Raw genomic sequence first — 19,324 nt, 5'->3', positions numbered from 1 at the left:
CCCAAAACCGCACAACTTCACAATTTAGAGTACCAAATTAACCAATTAACTCAAATTACAACCAAGTCATAGGTTACAATAATAATACAAAAATCTCAAGGTTATCAGAGCAGTCTAGAACCAAAAGAACAATGATACACATAGTAGGTTAGCAAGTAACCTACGAGGGATAGATGACAGCGGTGGTGCTAAGCCTCAACTCCTAAAGCCAAACAGCTACACTGCGAACTGGGCATTTGAAATCGAAGGGCCCAGGGGAAAGTACATAAAAACGTTAGCGTGAGTGGACAAAAATAAACAATTTCAAATAAAAGGGATTTTATACTTTCCCACATTTATTTCTCTAAAAACTTCCGATGCATGCAATGATTAACGAAAATAAAAGTAGAGGAGTTCCACTCATGAAAACCGACTAGCCCCGCTAGTCACATACGATTTATAAGAAAAAGTTGGAACTCTGATACTCAAGGGAAGTAAGACCAGCCCCGCTGGTTAAACAAAAATCGAGCTAGCCCCGCTAGCTAAGTAGTAAAGTGAGTAGGGGAAGATAATAGCCATACGAGTGAGCCTCCCAGGCTTGGGTGATAGCCTCCCAGGCTAAAATACTCCCATAACTCCCGTAATATACCCTTACACCACTAAGTGTAACGATAGGATACCGGGCTACAGAATTATTGTCACAGAGTCAGTAACCTGCGCCACAAAGGCGGAGGGCTACGGTGATCCCATCACCGCGCCACAAAGGCGGAAAATCAATGCTAGCAATGATAAGTCACCCAAAGTATGGCAAAAGAAAATCCGAAAACCATAGTAAATCCATAAAACTTCCCCAACTCTCGTAAATGAATTTCCAAAGACGTGTCCCACACGCCAAGATAATCTCATCTTCAAAATAGATAGGATATAAATAAGTAAAAAGATTAACTTCATCGAATCTCATAGAAATCTCAAATTGCCGAATATAAGTATAATATAAATAGTATAAATCTGGAAATCACATCGGAAATAAATAAATAAAAGAAGATAAGCGTAATCCAATGATGTGACCACGCACGCCATAAAATCTCCAAGTAAATCAATTAACCAAAACCGTTTCCGAAAATAACCGTATGCTCGAGAAAGTAAATTGATAAATAATTTATAACTTCGGAACTGTTTAAATAAATGCATGCATCATTCTTTGAAAAATAAAAGTCCACTCACGATATACGGCTAACGTGGTATCCAAGCGTAAGGATCCTCGTCGAGCGATAGGTCGGTATCACATCCTGTACACAATTATAATCCGTAAACAACAATTTGATAACTATTTACGATAATCAATAATTAATCTCAAAACCCAATCTCAACTTCTCCAATCCTCTTCCACACCCAATCAAACTTCACCATTAATATCCATCCGTCGATTAATGTATTCCATATCGGAACAAGGGAAATCGGAAGGTCGGATTCCTACAATTCAACAACCGAAACTCCCAAACTTCGGAAATTCATAATCCATGTCAAACTTCTCCCAAACTTAACCAAAATCACATATTTAACCTCTACAACAATTATACAATTTAAAGGGCTAAAACTGAAATTAAAACACTGCCCACACACGCCTCCACGCGCCGCCACAGTGGCAGCGCGTGGGCCCCACGCGCCGACGGCCACTACCTCCGATGGCCACCCAACTCCGGCACTAGCATCTACACGACAAGCCCAACCAACTTCTCAACTATAACATCATCCAATTTTACCTCGAAGTGGTCGAATCAAGCCGGTGAAAATTTTCCAGAAAAGCTCAAGAACCCTAGAATCAGGTTCGATTGATTTGACCTCTACACTGCAAATTGAGAAGCAAGACCTTAGGCAAAATAATCTCCTGCAAAAACCGAACCTTCGATGTGAATACGGTGGCCGGAATGGCCGGAAATCGGCAAAATCCCAAAACTGCAACCGTTACCTTCCCAGCGTGAAATCGAGCTTTTCCGGCCAAGTCGTCGAAAACTAAGGGCACCAGCGTGACCAGGGGGAGGAGGCGACCCTGTGGTGGCCGGCTTTTTGCCGGGTGATGGCCGGACGGCGGCCAATCGAAGGGAAGAAGGATTTCCCAAAGAAGAAAGAGGGGAAAATCGGGGGAGAGGAGAGAGAAAGGTGGGTTTCCGGTTTTGGAAACCTACCACAGTAATTTTCCTTATATATATAATTTTCTTATCATGAACAGTAACTTTCTTAAATCACTCATAACTTTCGCACACGAATTCCGATTTTTACGTACCACATATGCACGCGCTCGGTTTAACGCCCTCTACAACTTTCATGAAGGAAATTTTCTCAAATTTTGACCCGAACAAAAAGTCAACTTTTAGGGCCACTAAACGTACTGAAACGATAGTAAAAGTGAAAATAAAAGTCGTTTACCGTCCAAATGACTAGTAAACGGGTAATTGAGATACGGGACGTTACAATTACGAATCTTGGTCTTGAAATCTAATTCATATGTTTGGAAAATACTTTATGTGGATGTCTTTATGACTGCGTAATTTATATCTTCTCTCTTGTTTATGTAGATGGCTGATCCAACTCGACCTGAGTTTGACATTTTGGACTCAGAAGGACTTGAGTACCATCGTTGGGTTTCCGATATGGAAACTACCTTTGTGGCAAAAGACTACACTGTCACCATTACTGATCTCAAAGATGATGAACTATCTAATAAGGTGAAAGCAGATGCCTTAATTTTTCTGAGGCGACATATTGATCCTAGCCTACGCTGGGAGTATCTCCAGTTGAAGACACCCAAAGCACTGTGGGACGCCCTTAAAGGACGTTTTGGGAACAGTCATGACACTTTACTCCCAGAACTAGCTATTCAGTGGAATGGAATCCGCTTGCTTGACTATAAAAAGGTCAATGACTTCAACAAGGACATGTTGCGCTTAAAGGCACGTCTCAATTTCTGTGGAAGGGAAATCCCAGAAGATGATATGATCTACAAGACTCTTACCATCTTTCCTAATTCAGCTTTTATACTAGCGAACCAGTATCAGTTGGATTATGACAACAAAAGAATCACAACATTCAATAAGTTGATAAGCCTACTGCAAGTGGCTGAGAGACAAAATAAGATTCTCTTGAATAACAATGCCAGGCCCACTGGGACAAAGAAAATTCCCGAGGCTAATTATGGAAAAATGAAAGGTGGAAATAACTCCAATGCAAGGGGGTTTAGACTTGCTGATCCCTACCCACGTGGAAAGGGACATGGGGATCATTGAAACAAGATGCCAAAGGAAAGAGTTGACAATGAACCATGCTATAGGTGTGGATTCATTGGGCATTGGTACAAGAACTGCCAAGCAAACAACAGAGTAGCAGCCAATTACAAGAGGTATAGAGAGTCTAAAGAACAAATGGCTCACTATATGGAAGAAGGAGGTCATGACCTAGACGTCAACCTTACAGTTGCAGACTCCAATGGCAAAGAGGAACTTGCTAAGTCAATGGATGCTCTCAATCTTGACTGATCTGCTTTATTTATTTTATTTTCCAAAGACAGTTGTGAAGGCATAATGCCTCATTTTTAATTAGACTATTGTTTGGTCTTAAAGTTTATTTTCAATCATGGATTGATGAATAAGATTTCTGAACAAGACCTTGATTTGATTATCGTTGGCTTATTAATAAATTTTGAATTTTATTCTGAAGCACTGAATTTATTCAAATTTATTTACTACACATATTTACATGGTTCGACATAGCACTATAAAGATGTAAAGCAATACATCTAGAGAAAAATTATTAGAATGAAAAGAATACCATTCTACGCAAATAGAAATACTCTAAAGAATATGAGTTATATTTTCTAAATACCTCCCATTTATTTGTAGGAATGAATGGAGGAGAACTTGAGTGCTTAGATGATAGTGGGACTACCCACACAATATTAAGAAATAGGCAATTATTCATTGAACTAATAGCCTATAATTCCTCTGTGACTACGATGATTGGATTATCAAAACTAATAAAATGGCGAGGAACTTCCAAATTTTTGCTGCCTAATGGCGCAACATTTCAAGTCACAGACGCTCTATATGCACTAAGAGCTAATCGAACCTTGTTAATGTTTCAAAGCTATTTGTGCCAACGATTATCCAGTAAAAATACACCGTGAGAATGGACTTGAATACCTTGATATTACATCTAATGACTGTGGAAGGAAACACATCTTAGAGAAACTTATGAGTCAATTTAGTGGACTGTACCTCACTACGATTCAGATCATTGAATCCTATACTGTCACCAACAATGAAATGTGGGACACTGACTCATATAGGCTTTTGCATGACCGCCTATGGCACTGAGGTCGTGACATGATGATCCGTATTTTTCAAGAACTCACACGGACATCCCTTCTGTTGAGTGAAAAATGGGAGAAAAATCTGCCACACTGCAAGGTGTCGGTTCTAGGATTGCTCAAATGCAGTCATTGCCTTCTGAAGTACGAGAAGCACTACCTCCCTCCCATTATGCCTCATTGACTATTTCAAAGGCACATCACTCATTTTGCAAAGCCTGCTCTTTAGCAAAAACAGGATCGAGACCTTCCTATGCTAAAGATACAAAACAAAACATTCCATTCTTACAAAGGATACAAAGAGATGTCTGTGGACCTATCCATCCAGAATGCGGACCATTCAAGTACTTTATGGTTCTGGTGGATACTTCGAAAATCTGGTCACATGTCGTTTTATTGTCCATAAGAAATGCTGCAATACTCCTAGCACAGATTATACGTTTAAGGGCTCACCACCCTGATCACCCTATCAAGTCTATAAGGCTTGATAATGCTGGAGAGTTTACATCAAAAACATTTGATGATTATTGCATATCTATTTGGATCGATGTAGAGCATCTTGTACCCCATGTGCATACACAAAATGGTCTCGCATAAGCCACCATCAAAAGGCTACAGATGGTGGCTAGGGCATTGGTTATGCGTACCAACCTGCCTATATCTGCATGGGGTTATGCAATAGTGCACGCAGCTTTACTTATTCGTTTCAGACCCATTGCTAGCCAACCATTATCTGCGTACCAGTTGGTAACTGGATATGAGCTTGACATTTCACACTTACGTGGATATGAGCCTGACATTTCACACTTACGCATATCTAGTTGCGCAGTATATGTGCCTATTGCGCCCCCACAGCGCACTACGTTGGGTCCTCAGAGACGATTAAGTACTTATGTTGGATACGAATCCCCAACAATTGTCCGCTATTTGGAACCCTTGACAGGCGATCTCTCTACCGCTAGATTTGCGGATTGTCACTTTGATGAGACAGTCTTCCAGTCGTTAGGGGGAGATAGGAAAAAGGATTTTCCAAGGGAACGACAGGAATTGTCGTGGTTTGTCCCCACTCTGTCTCATTTTGATCCCCGCACTTCACAAAGTGAAAGTGAAGTGAAAAGAATAATCGATCTTCAGAACGTAGCAGATTCGATGCCTGATACGTTTACTGATATCGCAAAAGTGACAAGATCACATATACCAGCTGCAAATGTGCCTGCAAGGTTAGAAGTCCCTAACAAGGGGCACGGTGCCGCAGATAGTGGCACTGCAACCGCACTTAGTGGAGGTGTGGTTGAGGCCGTGGCTCCCCAAGGAAGAGGGGGAGGTCACTTGGTTCGATTGACACTCATCCAAGGAAGAAGAGGATGAATAAGGCACAAACCAATCATCAATGTATAGAATCCCTCTCATGAGATTATCTCTGATTATAGTTATGTCCATGAATCAATACTGGAGGACGCTCCGATGTTTGAAATGATTCCAGAGAACAAAGAAATCTCAAAGGATTACGAGAGTGCGTATGAGTTGATAGAAAGATCTTCCATACACATTGTTGATATATACTGTTGCTCAAGGAATCATAGAGCACGATGATATCGAACCACGCTCTGTTGAAAAATGTCAACAAAGAGCAGATTGGCCTAAATGGAATGAATCAATCCAGGTAGAATTAGATTCTCTGACAAAGAGACAGGTATTTGGTCCGATAGTACTAACCCCACCAAGTGTAAAGCCTGTAGGACATAAATGGACTTTTGTCAGAAAGCGTAATGAGAAGAATGAAGTCCTAAGGTACAAGGCTCGCCTTGTGGCGCAAGGTTTCTCACAACGCCCTGGAATTGACTACGAGGAGACATTCTCTCCCAAAATGGACGTTATAACGTTCCGCTACTTAGTTAGTTTAGTAGTTTCCAAATGACTAGAAATGCAGCTCATAGATGTGGTTACTGCATATCTCCATGGGGATCTAGATTCAGAGATATATAAGAAAGTGCCTGATGGCCTTACATTACCCAAGCCAAGTGACTCTAAACCACGGAGTGCGTTTGCAACTAGGTTGAAACGCTCACTTTACGGATTAAAACAATCCAGGCGGATGTGGTATACCCGTCTAAGTGACTACTTGATTGGGAAGGGATATAAGAACGATGAATTATGCCCCTGCGTATTCATAAAGAAAACAAGTTCCGGATTGGCAATTGTAGCAGTATATGTCGATGATATGAACATAACAGGTACTCTTGATGAAATAAGAGAAACCACAAGCTACTTGAAATCCGAATTTGAGATGAAGGATCTTGGGAAAACTCGATTCTATCTAGGCCTTGAACTAGAACACCGAGTTTGTGGAATATTAATCCACCAGTCTGCATATGTCCAAAAGTCAGGCGATATAACATGGACAAAGCACATCCTGCTAGCACTCCCATGATCGGTCGAAGTTTGGATGCAAGGAAAGATCCATTTCGTCCAAAGGAAGATGACGAACAAGTATTGGGAGCTGAAATTTCCTATCTAAATGCAATAGGCGCATTATTGTACTTAGTCTAATTTACTCGACCAGACATTGCATTCTCAGTGAACTTATTAGCTAGATTTAGCTCAGCGCCAACGCAGCGTCACTGGAATGGTATCAAGAGCATTTTCGATACCTAAAAGGAACCATTGACTTGAGACTGTTCTTTCCCTACAGAGAGACAAGAGGGACCGCAGATGGAACTGCAATCCCTGAAGAAAGTATTGATGGCGAAAGTGCCACTCACTACACCGAAACGCCAAATGATGTTTTGATTGGTTTTGCTGATGCTGGGTATCTCTCTGACCCATATAAAGGTCGTTCCCAAACTGGTTATGTATTTACCAATGGGAACATGACGAGATCTTGGAGATCAACCAAGCAAACCCTTGTGGCTACCTCCTCGAACCACTCAGAGATCATTGTTGTACATGAGGCGGTTCGTGAGTGTGTATGGTTAAGAACTATCATTGCACATATTCGAGGGATTAGTGGTTTGAGTTCTACCACTGAAGAGCCTACTTGCATTTATGAACACAATGCAGCTTGCATCGAACAGATGAAGCTAGGTTATATTAAGGGTGATAACACAAAACACATATCGCCAAAGTTGTTCTACAATCAGCAACAACAGACCCTCTTCAAGATTCAAGTGAATCAAGTAAGGTCTGAGGAGAATGTGGCAGATTTGTTCACCAAATCACTGCCTAAGGCCACATTTGAGAAACATGTGAAAAGCATAGGAATGCGAAGACTTTCCAAGCTCACTTGATTAATGTAATGATCAGGGGGAGGTGTAGACGTCAGGGGGAGTCTAACACACACATGTCATTCTCAAATGTAGAAGGTGCGTTGTGCTCTTTTCCTTCGACCAAGTTTTATTTTTGTCTCACAGGGTTTTTATTGTTACTTGGCAAGGTTTTTAGTGAGGCAACAACCCATGCACCATTTTGTCTTTGACTTGGCACAAGGGGGAGTGTTAAAGGAAAAGCACATTATGTGCCTTCGTCAAAGAAACAGATGAAGAGGGAATCAAGTAATTACAAATCACAGCTCAATCAGCATTTAGTATCATTAATGTAATTGATATTTCCGTTGTAATCCTATCCCTATATAAAGGGGTTATGAATGAAATGAGTAGACCATTCCAATCCATTTTTACTTTTACAGGAATACATATGTATGTATGTATGTATATATATATATATATATATATATATGTGATGTGGTGGCTCATGCATGGTGCAATTAAGGACAAGTCTCCCATGCAATTATGCAATTAAGGTGGACGTGGAACTATTTGCTGCCAATATATATATGCATGATTGTTGGACTGAGAGTCCTCGCAAAGATATATATATATATATATATATATATGAACATATATACGTGCATATATATCCTACCGCATCCAAAAAGATTACGTCAAAGACTCCAAGAGGCAATTAACTTTGCCTACATTCTAGCGGCGACAGAGGAGGATAATTATTAATATATATGATAATACTAAAACTATTAAGAGTTTTGGTTTGATTCAAGACCAATAACTATGGCCTAAAATATAATATTTCATTCCTATTTGGAAAGTGAATTTGCGAGTAGCCTATATACAGAGACTAAAGACGATACAACAAAGGACAGCCAACTCTCAAACTAATCTCTACCATTACCTAAGTCTCCCCGGAGCAACCTCTCTTACCGGTGATCACACTCCAGTCCCAGTCTCTTCAAGAGCCGACTGTCAGTACCACCAAACCATCCCGGTGACCGTACTTCCAGTCCTAGTCTCCCCAGGAGCCGATTGCCAGTACCACTGCCACCGAGACTATCTCGACCAGCGAAGCAAGGGTAACGCCCTCGCAACCCAGCGAAGCTAAAGTCACGCTTTAGCAAAACCCGTGCTTTCTCCAACTTCCCAGTGATTGCTCTGCTTAGTCTATAACACTAAGTATCGATTCGGTGAACGCAAGAGATCACAACCAAAGTCCTTACCAGTAAGGCGAGAAGTCATTTTTCGAAAGGCAAGAAAAGAACCTTGTGACGAGGTTGGTGCTCTCCTCATCCATATAGTTTGATCAAGAAGTCAGGTCAAGGGACTCCTCGACGACTGCACCCCACAGTGCTAGCACACTCGCACACTCAAAAGAGACAGTTTGCACCATACTGGTTTTTGGAGCCAAACACCTATCCCTTCACGTTTCACTCTTGTCTACACCTTCATAACTATTGTTACATCTCGAACCTAAATTTACCAGTTTACTAGTCTTTCGGAAGGTAAACGACATTTACTTTTACTTTTAACTCCGTTTCGATCTTTTAGGGGCCCTAAAACGTGACTATTTGTTCGGATCAGTTTTTGAGAAAATATTCTTCATGAAAGTTATAAGGAATGTTAAACCAAGTCCGTGAACATGTGGTACACTTAAATCGGAGTTCGTATACAAAAGTTATGGCCAAAATACTAAAGTTACTGTTTATGATAATTTTTCTATAAAAATGCCGAGTTACTGTGGTAAGTTTCCACTTACCACTGACTCCCTCTCTCTTCTTTTTCTCTCTCCCCTACCTCATCACCTTCCTCCGGTCATGTCTCCTTCATCTGGGGACGGATTTTGACGCCACAGGTACCGTTGGAGAGCTCTTTTCCTCATCTTCAATTCTATGGTAGTTTGGTAGCTTAATTTGAACTATAGAAGGTGCAGCAAGGAGAAGAAGAGGGCAACATCGCTGTTTTCTCAGATTTTTTTGTCGAAACTTGAGTTTCCGGCCACCTCCAGTGATGATTCTTATTGGGTCTTTGAGCTCTTGGATCATACAACAATCCCTCAAAGTCTCGTGGTCCAATTTGAAGTTTAGAGCACGAATCGAAGGATTGAAGATCAAGGGTTTCAATTTTCCCTACTTTGCATTCAAGGTAAATTCCTGACTTTTGACTTGAAATTGGACTTTGTTGTAGTTATGAAAGTTGTTCAGAATGTTGAGATGATGATGTTGGTGAAATTTGGTGGCTGGTGGCGCGTATGGCCGGTTTTGGAGTCCTGTTTTTGGCTAGATAATTTAATTGTGAGTTATACAACATGTAGATATGATTTTTGGTGGAAATTGGAGAAGTTTAATATTGATGTTGAATTTCCGAAGTTCGATATTTTGATTATCGATTTACGAGAATTCCACTATCGGATTTCTCTCGGTTCTGCCATAGAACCTTGAAATTAACGAATTGGTGTTAATGGTGAAGTTTGGGTTGAATCCACGAAAAAATGGAGATGTTTTTTACGAGGATTGATTTTGGAATCATATTTATTTTGTGAACTATTGTTTACGGAATATAATTGTGTACAGGGCGATGTACAGAGCTATTGCTTGACGAAAAAAATCGTATGCGTGGTCACCTAAATAGTACAGTGAGTGGACATTTATTTTAAATTAATTGTGCATGCAGTATATTATTATTTTCCGATTGAGATTTAATTTATGATTTGAATTATTGAGTTTTATGATTTTATGAGCTTTGATTTATTGAGATTTATTTATGAATTACGAGATTAGTATTGAAATTCCTTCTCGAGGGCTTTTAGTAGATTTTCGAGCTATTTATTTATGAGTTATTGAGTTGAGAAGTGATTTTTGGGAAGTGATTGATTAAGAAATTATTATGAGAATTATTGATTTCGAATATCGATTTATATGATAATATACGAGTACGAATGATTTATCAAGTATTTGAGCATGATTGTATTATTGAGATTTTTTTCCGAAAGCATTTATTGATTTATTGAATATTTGATTTATGCTTTCAAAGATTTATTGAGATATTGAGTTTTATGAGTTTTGAGTTATGCTTTCGGTGATTTATTGAAGTAATATCGGTTCTTTCCGAAAGCAATTATTTTAAAGACATTGATTCATGTTTATTGAGGAGGTAAATAAGTCAGTGCATGTATGCATTACTGGTCGGCAGTCCCCTCTAGATGACATGAGGTAGTTAGTCAGCAGTCCCCTCTAACCATCACCTCCTCGTCCGGTCTGCAGTCCCCTCCAAAGCGTCCCTGGTCGGAGTCCCCTCCAGGTGGCATGAGATGACTAGTCGACAGTTCCCTCTAGTCATCACCTATTTTTGAGATATGAGGTTTTAAAGAGATTTTGAGACGGCTTTTGAAAGGTTTTACAATACGTGTTTAAGATTTTAGTAAAGAGAATGATTAAGAGTGTTTTTAAGATTTTACTGCATGCGAGGGTTTTAAGAGAATAAATTGGGAAAGCATTAAGTTTGACTTGTTCATTTGAAATTACTTATTTTTCCGTCCACTCACTCTAACGGTTTTTTTAAATGCTTTTCCCTTGGGCCTTCGGTTTCAAATGTCCAGTTTGCAGTCTAGATTAGCTTGAGGTCGGACGTACAAGGAGTTGGGGAATAGCTGTCATAGCTTCCGCATTGTAGAATGTATCGATTCTTTATCTCTCTATTCCATCTTCAGAGATACCTTATGCATTAGATTGCTTTGATATCTGGTGTGATTAATATTCTTAAGTTGAGAATTGTTTGTAAAATGGGAAATTTTGTGATTTAGAGAGCAGGGTGGCTCCAAAAGAATAAGAATGAATTGTTATAGAAGTGTATTGTCTTTCCATAGATTTTTGGGTAGTCCATTTTTAGGGGAAGTTTCGCCAAATTTTAGTAGAATTTCGTTTAAGATGGGCCCCGCAGGGCCACTTAGGATTACATGGTGAAATCCAAGGCAGATCCTGTCAACTTGGTATCAGAGCATTAGGTTTTGAGGTCCTATAAACTTTCTTCCTTGTTATCTTATATACTTGATGATACTCAGTAAAATCAAGAAGAAAACAAGGAAATCACAATTCAAAACAAGCGAAACAATTCATAGTAACCCCTGCGTATAGTTTAGTTCAAGAGGTCACATTAAGACAAGCAATTCAAGTCATAGTAATCATCATAGCCCCACACTCTGATATCCGTAGGTAGCTCTGACCATCACAGCAGTCCTCTCAATCGTTGTTAACTTAATAACAATTCAACTCAGCTACAGAGCAGTCATCACACTGATTTCACCAGTCATCACACAGATAGCCATCATCCTACTGATCATCACACATATTTCACCGGTCATCACACAGATAGAAATCATCCAACTGATCATCTCACAGATTTCGCCGGTCATCACACAGATAGCAATCATCCAATTGATCATCACACATATTTCATCGATTCATTACACAGACATTCCTACACAAGCTATACATGATAATCATCACAAAGATTCATCACCATGATATCATCGATTCATTACACAGATGTTCCTACACAAGCTACCATATCTTAAATCTCAATTAAGACGGTCATATTAGACTCATGGTATCTCAACACATGAAATTCTACAATCACAACTCAATACTCAATTTCACCATTCTCGAGTAATAATGAACTCATTTTAAATATTGTTCAAATCACAACGAAGCCACCAATACATATATATTTCATGTAAATATATACATACGCAGTCATCCACTCAGGAATGCCATTAATACCAATTATAGTCATAGTTAACCTAATAACTCCAAGAAAATATGGTAATTATGCTCATAACAAATATCGTGAGATTTACTCACCTCTGAATCCCGCTGCGTCTTCACACGCTAACCAAGATAAGCACAATTTTCCCAATCTGCTCAACACAACTTTGTCAAGTACCTAATCACATACAATCCCAACTTAGTACACGAAACACAAGCGATTAAAGTCTGAAACCCCCTTTTTGAACTAAAACCACAAAAGTGACTCCAATCGAGGCGAAACCACATCCCAGACCACCCAAAGTCTCCAGAATACTTCTACGATCAATATGTCAAAACCACAAGTTGATCGAACACTCGAATCCTCAAGGATAGAATAATCGAAAGGTTTGAAACCGTAAAAATCATAACATACTCATTCGGTCTCCAAAAATTACAATCTATATATCGAAATGCTCGTATCGACGAGTAAATCACAATGAGGAGTAGAAACTGCCCCTGAGGTGGCTGGAAGCCACCGACCTCCAAATTAGGTGGCGAGACCTATGCCAAACTCTTCCTCTCCACATGCACATCAACATTCATAACTGGCACAAAGTCTGAATCAAAGCCATTTGACCGGAATTTACCTCGAAAGAATGGAAAATCGATGAACCCTCAATCCCAATCTCCAAAATTTGATCTCCACAAGTTGAATAGTTGCAAGCCACCTTTGGAGACATTTTCTATGTCCTCTGGGCTTCAAAAGCCCCCAAGAATCTCCACCTGAGGTGGCCGAAAACGTGAGTTCTGACGAGGCTAAGAATTGCAGCGTCGCCACCACTTCTCGCCTTCATAGTGCCGCCAATAGCTTGACCCAGGTGATGAAACTTACCAGACTTGGAGAGGGAAGTGAGGCGAAGAGAATGGATCAAGTGGTACGTCGAACGGTGGCTGGAGGAGGAAGAAATCAGCGAAAGAAAATCAGTTCCCAACTGCAGCTCGGGAGTGAAGTGAGAGAAAAAGTTTCCAAAAACAGAAATTTTGATTTTCTGATATTTTTCCCGAAATTTTCCTATTTAACCAAAATGAAAACTTTTTCCGATGGCCATAACTTCTTTATACGAACTCCGAATTCCACATTCCACATGTGCACGAACTCAATTGATGCACTCTACTATGTTTGTGAATGAAGTTTTCGGACAATCTCAATGTATAAAAAGTCAACCCTTGCGCCCCCCTAAAACCATACTTTTCGAATAAAAATTCGTCTGAAACACTTCCGCCTCATGCATCCATGAACCACGAAATCGTCCAACAACCACTAATTAAATTTCAGAAAATCCTCATAAAATAATAATGAATTTTCGGGGTACTACATGAGTGATGGCCCGACTGCAGCGGTTCCCCATCATTTACTCTTTGGTTCTGCTGTACTCATCAAGTGTGTAAGGTACATGTCTAGTTGTTTCTTCCTTCAGGTGCTATGCCTCTTGTACGCCAATCTCATAGGGATTTCACTGTGTATTGGATTGTTTACCTGTCTTGCACCTTTCCCTGGTGATGGTAGAGTAAGAGTACTTTACATATTCGAGTTGTGCTACGAAATGTGATATGAGGGAATGTTGAGGTTATCTCTTCCTCGATGCCAACACGTTTGTTGGGGCAAGGTTTAACGTGCAGGACCGGAGTTCGATTTTACGCTTGATTGTTAGAGATGAGCGACCATAGCTTTGGACTGTCTCTGACTTCTATAAATTGTTTGGGAATTAGAATTATTGGTGGGAATGGAACTAGTAATAATAGTGGTTCTGACTTTGAACAGAGTTTTAGGAAATAGGTAATATGACGTGATTGGTTTTTTTTTAAGCAGCATTTGGAACATCACTGGAAGTCGTCGGAGATTTTTTGAGAATCTCAGTGTTGGAAACCATTTGTAGAGAAATCCAGATTGAAATTTCTCCAACTTGACCCCTTATGTCGGCGTCATATGTGCATCACCCTCAGGTAGACAACAGAGAAATTTGAAGAAATATTCTTGGTTGTTATGGCTAGATGCCATGTTTTCAAGTGACTCTGGTCACCGATGATAGTAAGTGTGTGAAGTGGAAGTGATGATAGTAATTGAGAGTTGTAAGTAGAATGAAATTTGTCATTTTTGGGTCGTTGACTTGACCAAGGCATATGGGCATAGTTTTGTTTAAGGTAAAAGGAATTGATTTCAGGTACCAGGAGTACATATAATTTTATCTTCCTAAATTCTGAATTGCATGTTATAAGTAGGGAGGTGAATAAACGTGAGTTTATAAAGTTGATTTTGCGTTTGAAGTTTGAGTATTCGGATGGATGCTTAAAGTTTTACAACGAAGTTACGATCTTAGTTATTTGTAAATGACTAGGAGAGTTCGAATCAACTCTTCGTAGTGATATTGTGTAAGTGTGTGTCTTTGGTTATTTGTTTTCGGTGAAGTAGTTGAACGTAAGTTCGGAGAATGGCGGTAGTGACTTTGTTGGGTATCCATAATAGTTCAAGTGAAATTACGTTGTGATGCGGAGCATGATTCGAGTTTTGAATAGTGGAGCCTCGAAAATTTAATTGTGTTAGGTTTTTGGTGGAGCTTTCATTAGGTAGATGGGTTGTGATATTTTAGGAGTGGTTAGTGGAGTGACTTTAAGGAAATAACTTTTCCAGTTGCTCCGGGAATGTTTTCAGTCATAGCTTGACCAGAGTTCTAGTTATACATTGGATTAAAGGAATGGTGGTTTGTCTTTTGAATGACATATTTCAGTAGTGATTAGTTCAAGAAATTGGATGTCGTACTTCAGTGGTTTATTTACTTTCTGTTTTATAACACTCACACCTCGGATTCGGCTTGGGTGCATAAAACCAACCAACACAGGGTTCGGGGCGTGACAACTCCTACCCTCCCCAACCACCAATCGTCTTTTGCAACACAGATTTTGTGATAAACTCCATTCCTTACAATCTTAGTTACTTAATTCGAGAATTATTTGCAAATTAACAAATCTTTGAAAGAAAAAAAAAATACCGTTTTCAAAAATATTCTGGAAAAATCAGAAATCAACTGAATTATTTGTGAATATGTATTATTCCCAAATTTTTCAATTGAAAAAAGGCCAAATTATAAAAATATATATATATATATATATATTTTTAATATATTTTATTTTTATAATTAAAAAAAGATGCAAGTTTAAGATTATTTTTTAATATTAAACTTTTTTTTCAAGTAAAACCCTAATTTGTGTTTGACCCAAACTCTAGGTTACTTGACCTAGTGGTAATATGATTTAATTAGAAGAATCTAGAGATTATCTTTCCTTGTATGATTCAGAGTCTATACCTTATAATCCTCTATATAAAGAGGCTCATATTATCAATGAGAATACACAACAATTTTCTCTCAATTTCTGATTCCCTAAAACATGTTATCAGCACGAAGCCCTAACCCTGAAAACCCTAATTTCGTAATCCTCGAAATCCGGCAACCACCACCCTACATATCGAAGCCCAAATCCCAAGGAGCCCAGAACTGGCGGCGGAACCGGCAAGAATCGACCTAGACCGGCAGTCGGAAAATCCAAACCGGCCCCTGCCCTGTGCCTGCCCCCTGCAAGCCCTGCCGAGTACCTGCCGAGATCTGCCGAGCCCTGTGCCTGCAGCTACAGAGACCTGCCGATAGCCCCTGCAAGCCTCCTGCCGAGTCCTGCCGAGAGGCTTGCACACCCCTGTGCCTGCCCCTGTCGACATATGCCAACACCTGCCGACACTTGCTGAGCACCTGCCGAGACCTGCGCACCCCTGTGCCTGCATCTGCCGACAGCTGCCTAGCCCCTGCCGAGCATCTGCCTGCCAGCCCTGCATAGCCTCCGCACGTCCCTGCATAGCCCCTGCAGCAGCCCAGCCTAGCTCCGGCCACCAGTTTCCTACCTCTTTTCCGGCGACCTCTGGCAACCTTTTTCTGGCCACCTCCGTCAACTTTTCGGGTCAAGAATTCCGGCAACTTTTCAAGGTAAACTTTTCTAAAAGTTCCCGTTTTTGAAATTTTTCATTCTTTTCTTCTTTTTCTCAAGGACTTGCAACCTCCCTTCTTCTGCCCCCCTTTCTTCTTCATAGGGGAGACCAATACCCGAACTGTGGGGGTTCGTGCTCACTCCAAGCTTGGAGCTTGTAGAGTCCTCCAAATTTAGAGTTTGTTGAGAAGAAAACGATCGATCACATACATCGTTGTTTCGATCTAATCCAAAACCCCTCTTGGAATCGGATTTTCTTGGAAGCGACTACGCTCAGAAATTTAATAGTTTTTCGTGGTAGCCTTTTTCGGTCCGAAACTAACCCTAATCTTGTGTTGTTTTTCAGGATGAGTAACCTGAACAAGTTGAACTTTGTTCCACTGGAAACAACTGGCGCAGGATACCATAGGTGGGTCCGAGATGTGCGCTAACATCTTAAGGCTGATGGACTTCTGGAAACCATCCAAGAACCTAGTCAGAACGTGCTCTCCATTGAGCAAGCTACTGTTTTTGAAGCAAATCAAGCTAAAGCCATAATTCTCATGACAAGGCACATGAATGACGCTCTCCAAAGTGAATACCTCAATGAGGAAGACCCCAAAAAAATATGGGTGGAACTTGAGCAGCGATTTGGCAACGTTCATGACTCCCTGCTTCCTTATTTAGAAGTGAGATAGCATAGCCTCCGCTTTTGTGATTTCAAGTCTGTGCTTGATTATAACTCGGAAGCTCTTCGTTTCAAGTCTTTAATGGAGTTTTGTGGCAAAACCATAATTGATACGATGTTGATCGAGAAGAAGCAAGAATCGAAAATTGATTCCTGGACTTAGCAAGACCGCAACAATTGCAGCATCTGGCGCTGCAGTAGTCTTGGGGCGCCAAAGGGCCTCCCAAGTCCCATGTGACGCCATCAATGGCGCCAACCATGAGCATGACGCCATGGTTGTTCCTCCCAATGGCCATAACGCTATACACAACAATTCACATGGCTCCACCGCCATGATGGGAGATGTAGTCACACATTTTCTTCTAATAGCGTTACTGACGCGCAGACCCAACCAAAATCCTCATTGGTTGCTTCTAAGGCCCCTTACTCATTTTGCAAAGCTTGTTCCTTCAGGAAATTAGGACCAAGACAGTCCTACGCAAAGGATCCCAAAATACTCATTTCGTTCTTTCAGAGAATCCAAGGGGATATCCGTGGACCAATTCAACCATCATGCAGACCTTTTAAATACTTTATGGTATTGGTTGATGCGTCGACACGTTGGTCACATGTCGCGCTATTGTCCACTCGAAATGCTGTTTATGCTAAACTCCTCGCCCAAATTATCCGTCTACGGGCTCACTACCCTGACCATACTATTAAGTCAATTCGACTTGATAATGCTGGGGAGTTTACATCGAAAACGTTCGATGACTATTGCATGTCACTGGGGATTGATGTAGAGCATCCAGTTCCCCATGTTCATATCCAAAATGGTCTCACAGAAGCCGTTATTAAACGACTACAGATGATAGCACAGACATTGGTTATGCGCACCAATCTCCCTGTTTCTGCTTGGGGATATGCAATATTGCATGCAGCGACGCTAATTCGTCTACGATCCACTACAACCCAATTTTATCTGCATTACAGCTAGTGACAGGGTATGAGCTTGATATCTCGCACTTACACATTTTTGGGTGTGCCATTTATGTGCCTATTACGCCGCCACAGCGTATTAAGATGGGTCCACAACAGCGAATGGGCATCTATGTTGGCTATGAATCTCTAACTATCGTCCGCTATCTTGAACCCTTGACATGCGATCTCTTTACCGCTAGATTTGTGGATTGTCACTTTGATGAGACAGTCTTCCCATCGTTAGGGGGAGATAAGAACACAGATGTTCAACAGGAACGACATGAATTGTGTGGTTTGTCCTCACTATGTCTCATATCGATCCCCGTACCGCACAGTCCGAACTTGAAGTGCAAAGAATAATCGAGCTCCAGAACGTAGCAGACACTCTGCCTGATGCGTTTTCTGATGTTGCCAAAGTGACAAGATCACACATACCTGCTGCAAACGTGCCTGCAAGGATTAATGTCCTAAATACTGGACATAACACCACTCCTGTGACACCAGGAGATGGCGTCATTGCTCAGAATGGAAATGATGTGGCATCTATGGCCGCAGGTCCCGCAAGGAAGCGCGGTAGACAGATTAGTTCTAAAGATTCTCGCCCTAGAAAGAGAGCGAATGAGGCGCAAACAAATCCTTTGATCATCGATACTCAAAATCCGTCCCATGAGAATGTTCCGGATTATGGTTATGTCCAAGAGACATCATTGGGGGACTCCTCAATGTCAGAACCTATCCCTGAGAACGTAGAGATCTCTGTAAATTACACTAGTGTACATGGGACGTGGGAAAAAAGCTCCATCATCATCGATGATGTATTCGCGTATTCAGTGGCGCGTGAGATTATTGAGATCGATGACATCAAACCATGCTCTGTTGATGAATGCCAACGTAGAGCTGATTGGCCAGTTTTTCTGAGCAGCGACGTCCGCACTTTTTCTGGGTTGCGGACGTCCGCTCTTGAACGGCTCCGTGTATTTATCAGACACTCAAATAGGAAAATTTTGAAACACTCTTATATGATCATCCAGTTTCTTTCAAGGTGTTCAATCTTTCAACCAAACACATCAACGGAATAATAGCATCAATGAAAGAACGATATTAGCATAAATGAAAGAACGATATTATCAATCTATAACAAACTACACACACACACACACACACAAACACACAGATGAAATCAATAACCAAAAGCAGATGAATCAATAACAAAAACTAAAACCACAGATGAAATCACAAATGAAATCAATAACCAAAAGCAGATGACTCAATAACCAAAACCATAGATCCAATC

Source organism: Rosa chinensis, chromosome 5 (genome assembly GCF_002994745.2).
Source record: "Rosa chinensis cultivar Old Blush chromosome 5, RchiOBHm-V2, whole genome shotgun sequence".
NCBI lineage: Eukaryota > Viridiplantae > Streptophyta > Magnoliopsida > Rosales > Rosaceae > Rosa > Rosa chinensis.
The sequence above is the reverse complement of the archived record's forward strand: the minus strand, read 5'-3'. Positions refer to the sequence as shown.